We start from the raw sequence: 19537 nt of genomic DNA, 5'->3' as shown, positions 1-19537 counted from the left end.
TTTAGTTTCTTTTAATTCTCTTTGTTGTTTCTTTTGCACCTTGCTTGAATGTTTTGAATGTCTTTCATAAAGCATTATAAGTTGTCCTGTACATGAAATGTGCTATACAGATACAATAACCCTGCTTTGCCTTTACCGGTGTGCTTCTTATAGGGATATAAAGTAACAAACAAAGTACACTGACAAGTATATGAACAATTTCATGCAGAATACACCATGTTTTTAGAAAAGATTATATATCACCACCCTCTTGTCCAAATATGGTCAGTTCTGATTCCAGAAAGACCAGAATAATATTACCTAAAAATACTGAACCCAGGGCTTCAAAACAGCACTTCACTTCACAGTGCTTTCCATGCTTTCATCTTTAGTCGGCTTGATTATTGTAACAGTGTAACAGGTCTACCTAAAAAATCAGTTTGCAACTTATTCAGAACTCTGCTGCTCGAGTCCTCACTAAGACCAAGTAAGTGGACCACATCAGTCCAGCTCTGAGGTCTTTAAAGTTCTGCTGCTGCTCTATAAAGCTCTGAATGGTTTAGAACCAAAAGACATCAGTGACCTCTTGACCCAGTTGGAACCTACCAGAACCGTCAGGTCATCCGCATCATGTTTCTTATCAGTTCCCAGAGTCAGAACCAGACATGGAGAAGCTGCATTCAGCTCCTATGCTTCACATGTCTGAAACAAACTCCCAGAAAGCCTCAGATCAGCTGAAACACTTAGTTTATTTAAATCCAAGTTAAAGACCCACCTGTTCTCTGCTGTATTTCAATAGTTTTTATTTTAAAAAGTCCAACAGCATCTCTTTCTTTTAAGCTCGAATTTTTAAACTTGATTGTGTTTGAACACTGTTTTTATCCAGTGTTCTTTCTTTTCCTTTTGTTCTTACTGTTAAATTATGCTTCTTGTATTCTTTAAAGCACTTTGAATCACCCTGCCATTGAATTGTGCAGTACAAAAAAAATAGCCTTGCTTTGAGGGATATATATATATATATATATATATATATATATATATATATATATATATATATATATATATATATATATATACAGTCATGGACAAAATTGTTGGTACCCTTCGGTTAATGAAAGAAAATATCACAATGGTCACAGAAATAACTTGAATCTCACAAAAGTAATAATAAATAAAAATTCTATGAAATTTAACCAATGAAAGTCAGACATTGCTTTTCAACCATGTTTCAACAGAATTATTTAAAAAAATAAACTCATGAAACAGGCCTGGACAAAAATGATGGTACCCCTACAAAAGACTGAAAATAATGTGACCAAAGGGACGTGTTAATCCAAGGTGTGTCCACTAATTAGCATTACAGGTGTCTACGATCTTGTAACCAGTCAATGGGCCTATATATAAGCTACAGGTAGTCACTGTGCTGTTTGGTGACATGGTGTGTACCACACTCAACACGGACCAGAGGAAGCAAAGGAAAGAGTTGTCTCAGGAGATTAGAAAGAAAATTATAGACAAGCATGTTAAAGGTAAAGGCTATAAGACCATCTCCAAGCAGCTTGATGTTCCTGTGACTACAGTTGTACATCATATTTAGAAGTTTAAGATCCATGGGACTGTAGCCAACCTCCCTGGATGTGGCCGCAGGAGGAAAACTGATGACAAATCAAACAGACGGATAATACGAACGGTAACAAAAGAGCCCAGAAAAACTTTTAAAGAGAATAAAGGTCAACTTCAAGCTCAAGGAACATCAGTGTCAGATCGCACCATCCGTCGTCGTTTGAGCCAAAGTGGACTTAATGGGAGACGACCAAGGAGGACATCATTGTTGAAAACAAATCATAAAAAAGCCAAACTACATGTTGACAAGCCACAAAGCTTCTGGGAGAATGTCCTATGGACAGATGAGACAAAAATGGAACTTTTTGCCAAGGCTCATCAGCTCTATGTTTACAGATGGAAAAATGAAGCATATGAAGAAAAGAACACCGTCCCTACTTTGAAACATGGAGGAGGCTCTGTTATGTTCTGGGGCTGCTTTGCTGCATCTGGCACAGGGTGTCTTGAATCTGTGCCAGTACAATGAAATCTCAAGACTATCAAGAGATTCTAGAGAGAAATGTGCTGGCCAGTGTCAGAAAGCTTGGTCTCAGTCGCAGGTTATGGGTCTTGCAACAGGACAATGACCCAAAACACAGCTAAAATCACCCAAGAATGGCTAAGAACGAAACATTGGACTATTCTAAAGTGGCCTTCTATGAGCCCTGACCTAAATCGTATTGAGCATCTTTGGGAGGAGCTGAAACATGCCGTCTGGAAAAGGCACCCTTCAAACCTGAGACAACTGGAGCAGTTTGCTTATGAGGAGTGGACCAAAATACCTGCTGAGAGGTGCAGAAGTCTCACTGACAGTTACAGGAATTGTTTGATTGCAGTGATTGCCTCAAAAGGTTGTGCAACAAAATATTAAGTTAAGGGTACCATCATTTTTGTCCAGGCCTGTTTCATGAGTTTATTTTTTTAAATAATTTTGTTGAAACATGGTTGAAAAGCAGTGCCTGATTTTCATTGGTTAAATTTCATAGAATTTTTATTTATTATTACTTTTGTGAGATTCAAGTTATTTCTGTGACCATTGTGATATTTTCTTTCATTAACCGAAGGGTACCAACAATTTTGTCCATGACTGTATATATAAATAAAATAAATGTCAACCACAACAGCTTTCCTCTGCTGTTTGTCCATCGCCACAATGTCCGGCTGGTTTGACATTACCATTTTGTCGGTTTGGATCTGGAAGTCCCACAGGATCTTAGCTCGGTTATTCTCTACCACCTTCGGAGGTGTTTCCCACCTTGACCTCGGGGTTTCCAGTCTGTACTCCGCACATATGTTCCTGTACACTATACCAACCACTTGGTTATGAAGCTCCTTGTAAGCTTTCCCTGCCAGCATCTTACATCCAGCAGTTATGTGCTGGATTGTCTCAGGGGCCTCTTTGCAAAGTCTGCACCTGGGGTCTTGTCTTGTATGGTAGATCTGGGCCTCTATTGCTCTAGTGATCAAGGCCTGCTCCTTTGGGTCTAAAAATAAAATTTAAAAATAAAACTAAAAGGACAACGCCACCTGGGGACTTTCACCCAAGGAAATCTACCTAAAAATATAGAAGCACATAGGTTTGTTTTTACATATGGTAGGAGACAAGTTCCATTTAAAAGAATATGTCATGAGGACTGGCCTGCATTGCCTGCAGCTCACACAATCAGGCTCATCTGCTCCACCTGGGTCTCATCAGCGCTCACTCTCCTCACCTGTTCATCACCCTATATAATCCCTCCTCAATGTCTGCTTCCCTGCCAGATGGTCATTTGCCTTGCCTGTTATTCTGTAGTAAATCTTGTCTTGTTCTAGATCCCTGTCGCTGACCTCGCTTCCACTCACGGACTCCCGATTGCCTGATCCCTGCCGGACTATCCTGAACTCTGCCCACCTGGATTTGACCTTGCTGCCTCTCACGGACTCCCGATTGCCTGCTCCCTGCCGGACTATCCTGAACTCTGCCTACCTGGATTAGACCTTTTTCTGGACCGACCTCCGCTATCTGCCTAGCCCCTCTTCCTGGTCCTGGTTGCCACACCTGCCGTCCGTTAGCTGCTCTGTTGCATCTATTAAAACTGTTAAACTCATCACCGTGTGGGCTGAATTTCCGGGTCTCCCAGAAACGATCATTACAGTACCATCTGGCCAACATGGACCCGTCGCCTACACACGAATGGCGTTCTTGTGTCGAGACATCAATCACCAAGTTGGAAGCTAACATGCAAGATCTTTTAACCATGATGACTAACCTCTCCACATCCGCAGGTGTTCCCGATGCTGCGACCTCTCACTCCTCCACGGTTACCTCCATGCATCAGACTCGGCCACCCCCAGAACCACGCCTCGCTCCACCAGAGGTGTTCACAGGACAACGTTCTCAGTGTCGTCCGTTTGTGACCCAATGTGAGATCCAGTTTGAACTCCAGCCATCATCGTTCCCCTCAGATCGGGCCAAGGTCGCCTATATGATTTCCCTGCTATCGGGAAAAGCGAAGGTTTGGGGCACGGCGGAGTGGCAGAATGACTCAGCAATTTGTTACTCTTTCAGAGACTTTTCTGCAGCCCTCATTAGGGTTTTCGATCCTGTGTTGCCCGAGAGAGAAGCGGCACGCAGACTTCTGACACTGAGGCAAGGCGATAAACGTGTGACTGAATATATTATTGATTTTCACACTCTGTCTGCAGAAAGCTCCTGGAATGACGCAGCACTGTGCGACGCCTTCTACCAGGGATTGGCGGAGGAAATAAAAGATGAGCTGGCCACCCGGGACGCTCCCAAGAACCTGGCTGAACTGGAGGTCCTCGCTACGCGGATCGATCTCCGGTTACAGGAGCGGCATGGGGAGAGGAGGTTTCTTCGCCGGAATCGCCAATCCGAAACCTGGAGCAAGCCGGCACATGACCCGCCCACTTCCGCTTCCGGTTCAGCCTCCCTTTCTGACGTCGGGGAACCCATGCAGCTTGGTCGGACCCGTCTATCCCTCACGGAGAAAGAAAGGCGGTACAAGGAAGGACTGTGTTTTTATTGTGGCGGGATGGGGCACATCGCTCACCGGTGTCCAGTGAAAAGACCAGACCCAGTAGGAAATACGAGGAGCCTACTGAGTCAACGGCAGTCATCGGAGACCTCGGGTATGTTTTCCATCACAGCTCAACTGACATTAAAAGACATGACAAGACCTTTGTCCGTTTTCATTGACTCAGGGGCTGACACAGAGTTTCTTGACATTGGGCTGGCTAAAGAACTCAACCTTGCAACTCGTGCCACGTCCAAGACCGTAAAGGTGATAGCATTAGATGGACATGTCCTACACCACATTACTCAAGAGACTGTTCCCCTGGAGCTGGTTATCGGGGGCAACCATCACGAATTTGTCTCATTTCTATTGATACACTCCCCTGTGGTTCCAGTCATTCTTGGAGCGTCATGGCTTGCTAAGCATAATCCTCACATAGACTGGAGCCAAAAGGAGATATTGGGATGGTCACCAGACTGTTCATCCACATGTCTTCGTACCGCTGCTCCTTCACCCAGGAACTCAAGGGCTGGGATTGATGATTATCCTAATCTGGCTGAAGTTCCCCCAGTTTACCATGACCTCAGAGAGGTCTTTAACAAGCACCGTGCAACGTCTCTTCCACCTCACCGCCCTTACGACTGCTCCATAGATTTGTTACCAGGAACGTTCCCTCCTAGGGGACGGTTGTATTCCTTGTCCGGCCCTGAGAACCAGGCTATGACTACATACATTGAGGAATCCCTTCAAGCAGGGATTATTCGCTCTTCCTCATCCCCAGCAGGAGCCGGATTTTTTTTTGTAGAAAAGAAAGGCGGTTCCTTACGACCCTGCATCGACTATAGGGGACTCAATGACATAACTGTTAAGAATCGTTACCCCCTGCCTCTCATGAATACCGCGTTCGACCAGATCCAGGGGGCCACATTCTTCACCAAACTAGATCTTAGGAACGCTTATCATCTTGTTCGCATCAAAGAAGGAGACGAATGGAAAACCGCATTCAACACGCCCTCAGGGCATTATGAATACCTTGTCATGCCATTTGGGTTATCCAACGCGCCTGCGGTCTTCCAGGCGCTAGTGAACGATGTCCTCAGGGACATGGTTGGTCAATATGTTTTTGTCTACCTGGATGACATCCTGATCTTTTCCAAGGACATTCAGTCCCACCAAGAACACGTCCGCACAGTGTTACTCAGACTGTTACAGAACAATCTCTATGTTAAAGCAGAGAAATGTGAATTCCACCGTCGGTCAACTTCGTTTCTTGGGCACATAATTTCTCCGGACGGTGTATCCATGGACCCAGCCAAGGTAAAAGCTGTTGCCGATTGGCCAACGCCATTTAATCGGAAACAACTGCAACGCTTCCTTGGATTCGCCAACTTTTATAGGCGTTTTATTAGGAATTTCAGCTCCATCGCTTCTCCGTTACACGCTCTCACGTCCACCAAAAACAGATTTACCTGGTCAGAACAGGCGGAGAGTGCGTTTCAATGTCTTAAGACTTTATTCACCACCGCCCCGGTTCTTTTCTCCCCAGATACATCCCGGCAATTCATTGTGGAGGTTGACGCATCTAACACCGGCATAGGGGCAGTTCTCAGCCAGAGGTACGCTGACAACAAGATTCACCCATGTGCTTTTTATTCCAGGAGTCTGTCTTCCGCAGAGCGAAACTACGATGTGGGCAACCGGGAGCTGTTGGCTGTTAAATTGGCTCTGGAGGAATGGCGGCATTGGTTGGAAGGGGCCGCCAAACCATTCATTGTCTGGACCGACCATAAAAATTTGGAGTACTTGCGTACGGCAAAACGACTAAACCCCAGACAAGCCAGGTGGGCTCTGTTTTTTGGCCGGTTTGATTTCTCCCTGTCTTACAGGCCGGGGAGCAAAAATGTGAAGCCGGATGCCCTGTCTCGGATCCATGATTCCCTGGAGGACGACCACATTGAGGATCGACCAGAGTACATCCTGCCGCCCTCCGTTCGTTTGTTCGTGACCAGGACCGAAATCGAGCAGTTGGTGATGGCGTCACATCAGCAACACCCGGTACCGGCTCAGTGTCCCAGAGACCGCCTTTTTGTTCCCGGACAGCTGGTCTCTGATGTCCTGTCCTTCTGCCATAACTCACGCCTGTATTGTCATCCAGGGGTCAGCAAGACATTGTCTGTGGTTCGTGATCGGTTCTGGTGGGGCACGCTGGCTAGGGATGTCAAGGACTATGTGCTGGCCTGTCGGCACTGCTGCCAGGCAAAGTCTTCTCGTCGTCCGCCTATGGGGCTGCTGCGTCCGTTGCCCATACCTAATCGGCCCTGGTCACATATTTCCATGGATTTTGTTACTGGTCTTCCTCGTTCTGACAATTTCACTGTTCTGCTCACTATTGTAGACCGCTTTTCCAAGATGGCTCATCTGGTTCCGCTCCCGAAACTTCCCACGTCAAAGGAACTCGGGCTCATCCTCTCAAAGGAAGTATTCCGCCTCCATGGACTTCCGGCCAGTATTGTCTCCGATCGGGGTCCTCAGTTCATCTCCCGCTTTTGGAGCGAGTTCTGCGCCCTCCTGGGAATCAAGGTGGACCTGTCTTCTGGATTTCATCCCCAGACGGATGGCCAAACTGAGAGGGCCAATCAGGAGGTAGAGACTAAACTGCGCATGTTGTGCGAGCAGGATCCGGCTTTGTGGTCCCAGAACCTGTCATGGGTGGAATATGCCTTGAACTCTTTGCCTTCCAGCGCCACTGGATTGTCTCCATTCTATGTTGTCTACGGTTACCAGCCCCCTGTGTTCCAGGTTCAGGACCGGGAGGCTCGAGTCCCTTCGGCCCATGCTGCAGCCCAGCGCTGCCAACGGGTCTGGCGGCGGGCTCGTCGGGCACTGATGACCTCCTCCGTTGTGTACTCTAGGACGGCCAACAGGCGTCGGGTTCCTGCCCCTGGTTATCGGGTTGGTCAAAAGGTTTGGCTCTCCACCAAGGACCTTCCTCTGCGGTTGGAGAACCGTAAATTGGCTCCCCGTTTCATCGGCCCCTTCCCTATAGTGCGGATCATCAACCCGGTGGCTGTGCGCCTTGGTCTGCCCCGTACACTCCGTGTTCACCCTACGTTTCATGTTTCCAGGGTCAAGCCTGTGTCTCTGTCGCCTTTGGCTCCCTCCTCCAGGCCCCCTCCTCCCGCCCGGTTCGTTGCTGGGGGTCCGGTCTACTCTGTCAGTCGCATCCTCCGTTCCCGGCGGCGGGGCCGCGGGGTGCAGTATCTGGTGGATTGGGAGGGTTACGGCCCGGAGGAGCGGTCGTGGATTCCTTCCCGGTTTGTGGTGGATCGCTCCTTGATCAGTGCTTTCCATCGCTCTCGTCCGGGCATGCCTGGTGGTCCGTCAGGTGCCGGCCCTTGAGGGGGGGGGTTCTGTCATGAGGACTGGCCTGCATTGCCTGCAGCTCACACAATCAGGCTCATCTGCTCCACCTGGGTCTCATCAGCGCTCACTCTCCTCACCTGTTCATCACCCTATATAATCCCTCCTCAATGTCTGCTTCCCTGCCAGATGGTCATTTGCCTTGCCTGTTATTCTGTAGTAAATCTTGTCTTGTTCTAGATCCCTGTCGCTGACCTCGCTTCCACTCACGGACTCCCGATTGCCTGATCCCTGCCGGACTATCCTGAACTCTGCCCACCTGGATTTGACCTTGCTGCCTCTCACGGACTCCCGATTGCCTGCTCCCTGCCGGACTATCCTGAACTCTGCCTACCTGGATTAGACCTTTTTCTGGACCGACCTCCGCTATCTGCCTAGCCCCTCTTCCTGGTCCTGGTTGCCACACCTGCCGTCCGTTAGCTGCTCTGTTGCATCTATTAAAACTGTTAAACTCATCACCGTGTGGGCTGAATTTCCGGGTCTCCCAGAAACGATCATTACAGAATATTTATATCAAAACACAATAATAAAATAAATAAATAAAACCAAACCAGGATAAAATAAAATGCAGCAAGGCCTCCTGATTGTGGAACAGGCCTAAAGTTTAAGGGAGTCTCAAAAACACAAGAAAAACTAATTAAACTCAACCCACAACAACCCACTCACTCAGTGCCACCTATACCGGTTTGTGCACACAACAATAAAATGGAGACGCCACCACCAGCAGGGCCTGTTCACCACCAGGGGAAGGAAGCTCAGCTGCAAAGAAAAATAAAAACAAAATATATAAAATTAAAATACTACAAAAAGTAGTTAAAATAAAAATAATAAAAGAATAACCAAAAGGCTTCAGCCTTTTAAAACCCTTGTCCAGAGTACAGAACTCAAGTTACCAGGCAATCACCAGGGCGTAATTTGACAGGCGGGCGGCCTGCGAGACAATCACCAGGGCAAAGTTGACAGTCGCACATACAGTGTTGTGGAAAATGCAGCGTGTTTCCACTGCAGAAGCAGCCGTCTGCCTAGGTCCTCTGTGTCGATCAGAGCCTGGGAGGAAGCTCCCTTGCCACAACCTACTGACTGCAGTCAAGCCACTTTCCTGGGTATCGGACAGGAAGAGATCTTTGTGAGATCAGCTTCAGTCTTCAAGCATTGATCGGATTCAAACTGCTTACTGCTTGAAGATCAGCTGTTTATATGTGGGAGACACTGCACTGCCATTGGCTGAACACTTGCAATCATCTCACCTGGACCTAATTAGGCAAGCTGCCATTCCACCATACACACACACACATATATATACATACATATATATATATATATATATATATATATATATAATTTTACTACATTTTTCTTTAACTAGTTCTAACAATAACATAGTCAGCACTTAACATTAACAATTACAGTTGCTAGTGTTAGCTAAAATAACAGCGATAAGCTAGCTATGAAGATTAAAGCTTCTTTCACTTCAGCTAAAAACATCTAACTGTCTCCTTTCCTGTTGTTAATAACAGTTGCTTAGTTATTCAAGAGAATCTTGTTTAGAGGAAGCAATTAAACCTTTCCTTTTGTCAACTTCAGCTAGTTGGACCAAAATTTGCATTCGGATGTTAGCGCTGTTGCTGGTTGCTAGTGGTGAGACATGTTTTGATCTCTTTCCTTCTCTCTTTCAGGTGTAACCTGTTGGTAGTAATTGCTGGGTGAAGCAGACAGCCTTATATTTAGACAGTTGTCCACTCTTATATGTAAGTAAGGTTTGTTCAATTAACATTTGAACATTGGCACAATAAAATTTTTCATGTATACCAGCACAATCAAGTTATAATAATAGAAAATAATAATAGAAAATAGAAATAATTGCTCATTGAGTGAAAAGTTATTAAGTTGATTTGTAGAGCTACATTTGGCATTGAAAGCTAGTGCTGGAACCTGCAACAGACAAAAAGAGCTCTAAGAGATAAATGGCCAAGCTTAGGCTGCAAAACCAACACATATCTTTCGGGCAGATAGGAACATTAGAGGTGATCACGTCAACAGTTACACCCTGAGGGAAACAAATGATGATAAAAATGCTAAACTTGACAATATTTATGGAGCACTTGTGATAACAGACTGACACTGTGTAGTGAACAGCAAACTGCTAAAACTATTTTCTCACCACTTGGTGTCACTCTGCTTCTACTAATGTACCTCCCATGTTTGGCTCAGCAGTGCTGCCGTGTGAGAGGAGTATAACATCTCTTCTAAATGGTGGGATGTCTGTTTAGAGCTAATTGTAAAGATCATCCAAAGTTAGCTTGCCTCCTGAATGCCAGTTTAAACTCATGATGGTCAGCTGATGTGAGATTCAAACATGGGAATTTCTCCTTTCACAGCTGTAAGAATGACAGAATGTCTTTTGCTTTCTCTTGCAGCCAGGTTACTCAAGACTCAGGACAGAGAGAGCACTTGGTTGGAAGAGTGGGCTCATAAGTCACTAACATGTCTTATATTGAAAGGAATTTCATTTGTTTTGATCTATGGCTCCAGTGGGAGAAAAGATTGTGGCTATTGAAGAACTGACCTCAGTCTCACCATCATTTCCCCTATATTTAATACATAATTGACATTGATCTTCATAAGTGTCCTTGCCATTATTGCCTTCATCTTTTCGTCTATCTACATCTTTTTTCTTTGGCTTCCACCCAGTTCTTTCCCATTTCATCACAACCACAGGTAAGCTAAACTACCTGTAGTTAATAACTTAAAATTAGATGGGGAACTGCCAAAAAATAAAGAATAAAATAAAAGCATGTTAACTGAATAACATTTAATTAATTTATTCATGTATTTATTTATGTATGTTTTTATTTATTTATTTATCGCAGTTAAATTAGCATTTTTGGCAAACACTGGTTAGTATAACTCGACTGGCAGCATAGTCGTGCTGACTGGCAGCTGCATGTAAAGTCTGATGCACTTGCTCACACGCAACCAAACCCCATTGTACACAACCACAGATTCCTGCACTTAGGTGGAACCTGTGGGTGAGCCAATATACACACACTCTCTTTCTCACACACACTAACTGTTTCACACCAGGAGGAACTATGCAGGGACCCATTAACGTCAGGCGTAAAATCGAACTTTGCAGAGTCTCACTACTATAACAACACAACTTACATCAATGCAGAGCTGATGACTTTTACAGCTTTTACAAAAGTCACATAAGAGTGAATGTTAGTGTAGACTATACTTTATTCTCTGTGTTAACAAGAATTTAAATATTTATGTAAACTTATTTTATGCTCTCAAATTTTAATTTTCAGTCGTGCACATCATATTAATATGTATTTTTTTCTGAAACAAAAGCAGTAGGTAAAACTGGTTGATGTTCACTATTCAGGGTGTCTGCTTTCTCCAACAGGCAAATGTACATTTCAGGATGAAATGTCCACTGGCCCTACCAGTACTAGTTGGTATGTTCATGAGGTATTTTGCCTTTTGCATGATCAGTAAATCAAAGTCAAACATAAAGGATATCTGTGTAGACGCATAGATTGAGGGCATTAAGAGATCACAGCACTGGTGTGTCACATTTTATCCGTGCAGTACAATAACTGTGATTTGTTGGATACATTAGACGGTAGTGACAGTGTGGTGTTAGTAGACAAGCCTGTTTTCCTTTCAGCCATCGGGTACTCCTGAAACGTCACTCATGTTGGGTTTGGCAGGAGCTATGCCAGCATTTCACAAGTGTGGTTGTCATGATGATTTTCTGTCAGTGTGTTTGTACTCTTAATCTATTCCTATGAAAAATGCTAACAGTTTGGTTACAGTTATGACATGTTGGTCTCCAGTATGTTGGAAAATAGAGAAAGAGAGTGTAGGCTGAAATCCAGACATTTTAACCGTCCAGTGACATGTAAGGGTTTGGCAAAATTTCTGTTAATGTTAAAAGTTAATTGAGTTGAGGACCTGGTCTCTTTTTGCTTTTGCAAAGGGAAAACAGGTTTTTTCCACCTTTAAGAAAGGGATAAGTAAAAGTTTGGGCTTCTAATAAGGTCTTAGACCTGAATTAGCTTGTTAGGTTTTAATAAGCATGATATGGCTTGTTCACAATCATCTTTAGAAAAGGCCCTATTTATACATACAAAGTCAAAATTTTTAAAAGTCGTCTTCAATTTCTGGCTTTACTCTATATGCCGACATGTGTGTATTGGGTTATGAATATGTGCGATATGTAAAAAGTACATAGTATAACATAATAATATAGAATTTGCAGTCCACCATTATGGGAAGCTTATTCTTAGGTAGAAACATTTAAGATGGGTGCCAATCTTTATAACCCCTTTATAAAGATTTATAACAATCTTTATAGCCCCAATGTTAGACTATTTTCTGATAAAAAAAAAGAAAGTTCCATCTCAGATGCTACAGGCCTCAGCTTGCATGTTAAAGTTCACAATAGTAGCCTGCTTTTCGAAAGCCAGAATAAGTAGCTTGTTTGTAAGGGTTGCCAGGAGAAAGCCTCCTCTCACTAAAAGTGAACATGGCAGCACAGCATGGTTTGTAAAGTTAACCCTGAAAAACCCACAAGACTTCTGGAACAATGTCCTCTAGGTAAATGATATCAAAGAAAAGATATTTCATGCAAGAGGACAATGATCCACTACAAGGTGAGACTCATAACATCACACAGAAAAAAAATACTTCAAGTTATCACTCCTGAAGGTCTGTTTATAATCTTTTGAATCATGGGGTTTATTTAGTTTTTTCCACACTACTTTTGCATTTTAACTACATTTTTGTATCATCAATAACATGGTGGAATGTGTTATCTCTTTACTCACCTGAGGTTGTGCTTACTTACTTTCAAGACCTGATTGCCACCAGATGATTTTTTTTTTTCTTTGTATCCTGATTTGTACAATTTAAAAATTGAAAGAGGCTGTCATTGTTCTTTTAAATGACTATATCCATCCATTAATTAATCCATTTTCTACTGCTTATCTGGAGTTGGGTCACGGAGGCAGCAGCCTAAGCAGGGAAACCCTCTCCCGGCCACATTCACCAGCTGGTCCGGGGGGGATCCCAGGCGTTCCCAGGCCAGCTGAGAGATGTAGTCCATCCAGCATGTCCTGGGTCTTCCCCGGGGCCTCCTTCAGGTGGGATGTGCCCCGAAAACCTAACCAGGGAGGCGTCCAGGATGCATCCTGATCAGATGCGTGAGCCACCTCATCTGGCTCGTCTCCATGCGTAGGAGCAGTGACTCTACTCTGTTCCCCTTCCGGATCACCGAGCTTCTCACCCTATCTCTAATGGAGAGCCCGGCGACCCTGCGGATAAAACTCATTTCGGCCACTTGTATTTGCAATCTCATTCTTTTGGTCACTACCCACACCTTGTGACCATAGGTGAGAGTAGGAACGTCGATCAGCTTGTAAATTCAGAGCTTTGCCTTTTGTCTCAGGTCATTCTTCACCATGACAGATCAATGCCAAGTCCACATCACTGCAGATACTGTACAGATCCGCCTGTCGATTTCCCGCTCCATCCTTCCCTCACTTGTGAACAAGACCCCAAAATACATGATCTCCTTCACTTGGGGCAGGACCTCATTCCCAACCTGGAGTAAGCACTCCACCCTTTTCCAACCCATGGTCTCAGATTTGGAGGTGCTGATTCTCATCCCAGCCGCTTCACACTTGGCTGCGATTCGCTCCAGCGAAAGTTGAAGATCACTGCCTGTTAAAGCGAACAGAACCACATCATCCACAAAGAGCAGAGACCCAATCCTGAGGCCACCAAATTGGATCCCCTTAATGTTTCAACTGGACTTGGAAATTCTGTCCATAAAAGTTATGAAGAGAGTCGGAGACAAGGAGCAGCCATGGCAGAGTCCAGCCCTCACTGGAAATGAATCTGATTTACTGCCGGCAATGTGCACCAAGCTCTGGCACCAGTCATACAGGGACCAGTTAGCTTGTACAAGGGGGTCCGACACTTCATACTTTCAGAGCACCCCCCACAGGAGCCCCTGAGGTACATGGTCGAACGCCTTCTCCAAGTCCACACAGCACATGTAGACTGGTTGAGCAAACTCCCATGCCCCCTCCAAGACTTAAGGGGTTCAGAGTAAGTCGACTATTCCACGACTGGGATGAAAACCACACTGCTCCTCCTCGACTATCCAACAGACCCTCCTCTCCAAGACCCCTGAATAGACCTTACCAGGTAGGCTGAGGAGTGTGATCCCCCTGTAGTTAGAAACTACAGGAAACTACCTACCACCCCAGTCTGCCAATCCAGGGGAACTGTCCCTGATGGCGACATGATCCTGCAGAGGTGAGTCAGCCAAGACAGCCCTACAGCATCCAGAGCCTTAAGGAACTCTGGGCGGACTTCATCTACACCAGTGGCTCTACCACCGAGGAGTTTTTTTACCACCTCAGCGACCTCAGCCCCATAGTTAGGAGAGCCAACCCCAGGATCCCCAGACTCTGCTTCCTCATTGGAAGATATGTTGGTGGGATTGAGGAGGTCTTCGAAGTATTCCCTTCACCAGCTCACAATGTCCCAACTCGAGGTCAGCAGCCCCCCGTCCCCACTGTACACAGTGTTGATGCTTGCTTAGGAGTCCCACAGGCCAAAAAGGCACGATAGGACTCCTTCTTCAGCATTCCTCACTGCTGGTGTCCACCAATGAGTTCGGAGATTACCACCACGAAAGGCACCGACAATTTTACGGCCACAGCTCTAGTTGGCCACCTCAATAATAGAGGCACAGAACGTGTCCCACTCAGACTCAATGTCCCCTGCCTCACCCGGGACATGGTTGAAGCTCTGCCAGAGATGGGAGTTTATATTCTTTCTGACAGGGGACTCCACCAGACATTCCAAGCAGACCCTCACAACACGTTTGGGTCTGCCAGTCCCCCACCATCTGAGCCAACTCATCATCAGGTGGTGAGATCAGTCCCTCTCTTCACAGGACAATTCATGAAAAGCACAGAAGTCCAATAACAAATACACTACTCGAATTCAGATCAGGGGGCTGTTCCTCCCAATCACAAACAGCCGTCAGGACCAGTCCCACTCACCTGAAGGCAGAGGGAGGCTACCTTCTCGTCCACCGGGGTAAACCCCAACGTACGTGCGCTAAGTCAGGGGGCAATGAATATGCCCACACCTGCTCAGTGCATCTCACCAGGAGCAACACCAGAATTTAAGAGGTTCCAGCTAGTGTATATCTAGCTGCAACTGCTCAACCTCACACACCAGCTCAGGCTACTTCCCCGCCAGAGAGGTGACGTTCCACATCCTTAGAGCTAGCTTCTGCAGCTGAGGATCAGACCGCCATTGGCCGCTTCCCAGTTCACACTGCACCTGATCCCTATGGCCCCTCCTGCAGGTGGTGATCCCACAGGAGGGGGGCCCCATGTCACCGTTCCAAGTTGAGCTCACCTGAGCCCCATGGGCAAAGGCCCGGCCGTCAAGGGCTCACCTCCAGGCCTGGCTCCAGAGGGTGGCCACGGTGATCCTTGTCCAGGCAAGGGAAACCTGGGTTCCATAGTTTTTCATTGTCATAGGGGTGTTTTGAGCCACGCTTTGTCTGGTCCTTCCCTTAGAAACCTGTTTGCCATGGGTGACCCTACCAGGTGCACAAAGCCCCCGACAACATAGCTCCTAGGATCGTCAGGATGCGCAAACTCCTCCCCCATGGTAAGGTGGCAGCTCAGGGAGGAGACTAAAATTGATGACTATAATTAATGAATGACCATAAGTAATAAATAATTGTTAACAGGTACAGTGGAGGTAAAATTTAAATATGAAATTTCTAACAAAACTTCTGAGACAACTAATCATACAAATGTTAGAAAGCAAAACAAAACATTGATTTTTCTAAGACTTTCAGGAGGATTTGTCGGACTCATGCTTCATTGTTTTGCTGTTTAGTGATACTTGCAGAAGTATAGCCTTCACAAAATACTTATAAGGAAAAAACATTGCCTGCATATTTACTGTTAGAATTCATCGCCAGAGTTTGCAAATTAAACAAAAACTAGCCTGAATAAAACCTGTGAGCTGGTGAGATTAAAGTGGAACTTGGCTGCAATAATTAAAGAAATGAAAAGGGTTTCAAAATTAATAATTAAGATGAACTGATCAAAGACTGAATTTGTGTTGCATGCCAGTGTCAGTGACAACCAATTCACTTTTTGAAGAAAGAAATTACTTCAGTTGAATAGCTAGTATTGTAAGACATCAGTAAATCCTCTGAAGAAAAACTTAAAATGAGAATAAGACATTTCTACATCTGCAAAGTTCTTACGTTCAGACGTCAGAACATCAGCGCATGCAGAACAGCCAAAGAATCTCACACAACTGGAAGCACAACGTGCAAAAAGACTCTTAGCTGTTATAAAAGCATTTATGAGTTGCGATACTTGCCACAGGGGATACTACCAAGTACTAATAAACTTTTGCTTTCACCTTTATGTTTTGTGTTACTTCGAACCCATAAAATGAGGAGATAATAAAAGAATCCTTTTCTTAAAACTTTGTAGGAGTTTTTGGCCTCTTTAATTTCAACGTTATGCTCTTTGGAGGTCAGGTCATCTTTTAGTCCCTTGGCTAATAACAGAAAAATTACCTAAACTTTTGCATGGCTAGATGACCTCTATAAAAGCTGCAAAATAACTGCATGAAGTCTGTTTGCTGTTTTAGTTTTTTTTTATGGTTTTGCTTCTTAACCTATTCTCTTCAGTGATAATTTTAGGTTTAAAAAATTGAATTTTTGACAGTTCTGCTTAAATATGCTGCTCTTTATTTATTAATTTCTTTCCATTTGTGTGTGTGTGTGTGTAGTTTGTTTATGAGACTTTGCAATAAGCTTATCCAAAAAACAAGGACTGAGGGACTGACAGGACCATTGAGGTGTCCAAGATGGTCCTTCTAGACACCTTTACAGTCCCTTCTAAAATCTAATGGAAAACTTTCAGGGAATGTCAGTCAACCTGCTCTTATTTTGGAAAATATTGGAAAATTGTACTGCAATAGACCAGCTTGAAACAAGCTGAAAAAATGTGTAAAATCCACAATGTGGGATTTACTCCAACCATTACCAAATTGTTTTTGCTCTTTTGGATGAGGAAAATTACTCTTCGGTTGCCCTTTTACTGAGCAGCAGTTAGTATGATAAATCTTCCATAATTCTTAAAACTGACAGTGCACACCACTGTTGAAGTAACAACAAACAAATCACAGTAGGGTTAAACAACTCAAATATTCAGTGTTGACTGGAAAAAGTACATGAATTCCTAGACTGATGATATAAAAAAAAATAAGTGAAGTCAGGAGTTAGCAAAACTGGACTTGAATGGAAGTGCCCTTTAATTTTGAATTCACTCTTTGCGAAGAAGCCTTTACTTGTGGAAGCCATGCCTCTTAAACAGGTTTAAAGGAGACTGTGCATCATGGCAGTTTCACTTCAGCGCAGCAAATCCAACACTAGTTCCATGTATTACCTAAAACAGATGGTACCAAAGCAGATCTCACCGCTGGAACCCCAGGGGCTAGCTTATCCGTTTTAATAAAGAATAAGTGAAAGCAGCAGCAGTGTATGCCTCTTTCATTATGTAACATTAAAAGGCTCTCAAAATTGTCAAAATGTCTTAAAAGGCGCCACGGTAGACCCATATGCACATGCCCTGTCACCATCCTCATAGAATACTTGAATGAAATTAGAAGTAAACACTCAAATTGTTTAAAAATGCGGTCGCCCAGCTTAGATGAGCACTGCAAGAAGCCCAAAGTAAAAAGCAAAAGATTAAGAGTAACTGGAAATGATCAATATTTCTGTCCATGAGTGTGTTGTATGAAATCATTAGCCAAAGAAGCAGCTGTTCTCCATACCAGCTGTACAAATCCACTGCAAAACAGTTGTGTAGAGTGATCAAATTAAGGTTGGGAATATGTTAGAAGAAAGGGCTACGCAAACCAACATCAAATCATTATCTGAAAACTTGCTTTCAGCCATGGGGGCATCAACACTCTGATACTGATTTGTTTGATAACTTGCCATTACTGGCAGGGAAATAAATTTCCAGGCAAAGGGAAATCAGTTTGCAGCCAGTGCGGCTGAGTGTTCATCCTACCTCTTAAATTAAAATCACACTTTGTCTCGTTGTCTTCTGTCTTTAACACTATCTTCAGTTTTTCAGTCTTCTCTGCTATGCTCAGTTTATTCAGAGTTCAGCGTTAACGCTCTGTAATCAGATTTGTTATTACATTTTTCACAGCCACAAAGACTTCATTCAGTCCACTTCTAGTATACTGTGAGACCATTGTCCTCAATAGAGGAGATGAATGAGTGAGCTCATGTCAGACTGGTGATATTAGTTTGGAGAACCCCCCCCCCCCCCCCCCCCCATCCTAAATAGCTGTGTAACCAGGTGCAAAAATTAACCTTTGGGTTCTCTGTTTATAGGTGAGAGTTGTCTTTTCTAATATTAATCCAGAAGTTAAAGGGAAGGGTTTATATTTACCTCACTCTTCCTTTTTAACTTAACTTAACTTCTTCATCTTTCATATCATTTTCCCTTATGGAAGAATTTGTTGCTCAGATGTTGCAGTGAGAACATTTTGAAGGGGTGCTGGTCAGACTGTCCCATGTGCCTCAATGGCCCAAAATGCCCTATACTTTGGATTTGCAGACATCTTTAAATATCTTTACTGCATACCTTCCACACTCCCTCATGTCTTTCCTGTGGCTTCTTGAAACTCTGAAACTCTGAATTTGATGGCAAAAGGGAAACTTTGAGTGGTTTAAGATCACATTTAATCTTAATTTTCATCCTTAGCTATGCTAAGTGTATAAAAGTGTTGGGTTTTTTGTGTCAGGGAGGCCAGTGTGGTTTCAGTGACTCGTTTTTTCCCCTCTACTTTCATCTTTAAACCATGATATAAGAGCAGGAGTTTTTATCGGTCATGTGTACTGACAGATGTTTTACAAGAGGTCTCAGAGGCTCCTTGGTGGTCTTTTTGTGTTTGCCACCAGAGATTGGTGGCTTTTACCTCTGTTAGTGTTAGATATCAGTTTGCACAGGTGTGTGTGGGTGTAATCAATATGCAGAGTCAACGCCAGTAGTCACACAGCCACAATCATGCCTTTTCTATAAAAATGTGTGTTGATGCAACAACACACTATCATGAAGATGTGATGGGAGTGTGTCCATCACACAATCCTGCTCAGCCTCCTCCAGGGCATTATCCTCTGAGGCCTCCCCCTTCTTAACAATCTAACCCAGAATCCACTTGACCCTTTCGCGCATAGTTGCTTCAGCCAGATACAAATCACTTGTCTTGACTTTTGTGACATACACTCAAGTATGCAGACAAGTACTCACACTCCTCCTCTCCTACCTGCTCATAAGTCATCAAGCCTGAGTCAGCCTGTGGCCCTGGGGCAGCTAAACTAACCTACTCTTTCACAAATGTCAGATGCACAAACATTAAGTTTCTGTTTTAATAAA

Source organism: Melanotaenia boesemani, chromosome 6 (genome assembly GCF_017639745.1).
Source record: "Melanotaenia boesemani isolate fMelBoe1 chromosome 6, fMelBoe1.pri, whole genome shotgun sequence".
NCBI lineage: Eukaryota > Metazoa > Chordata > Actinopteri > Atheriniformes > Melanotaeniidae > Melanotaenia > Melanotaenia boesemani.
This window is presented reverse-complemented; position numbering follows the sequence as displayed.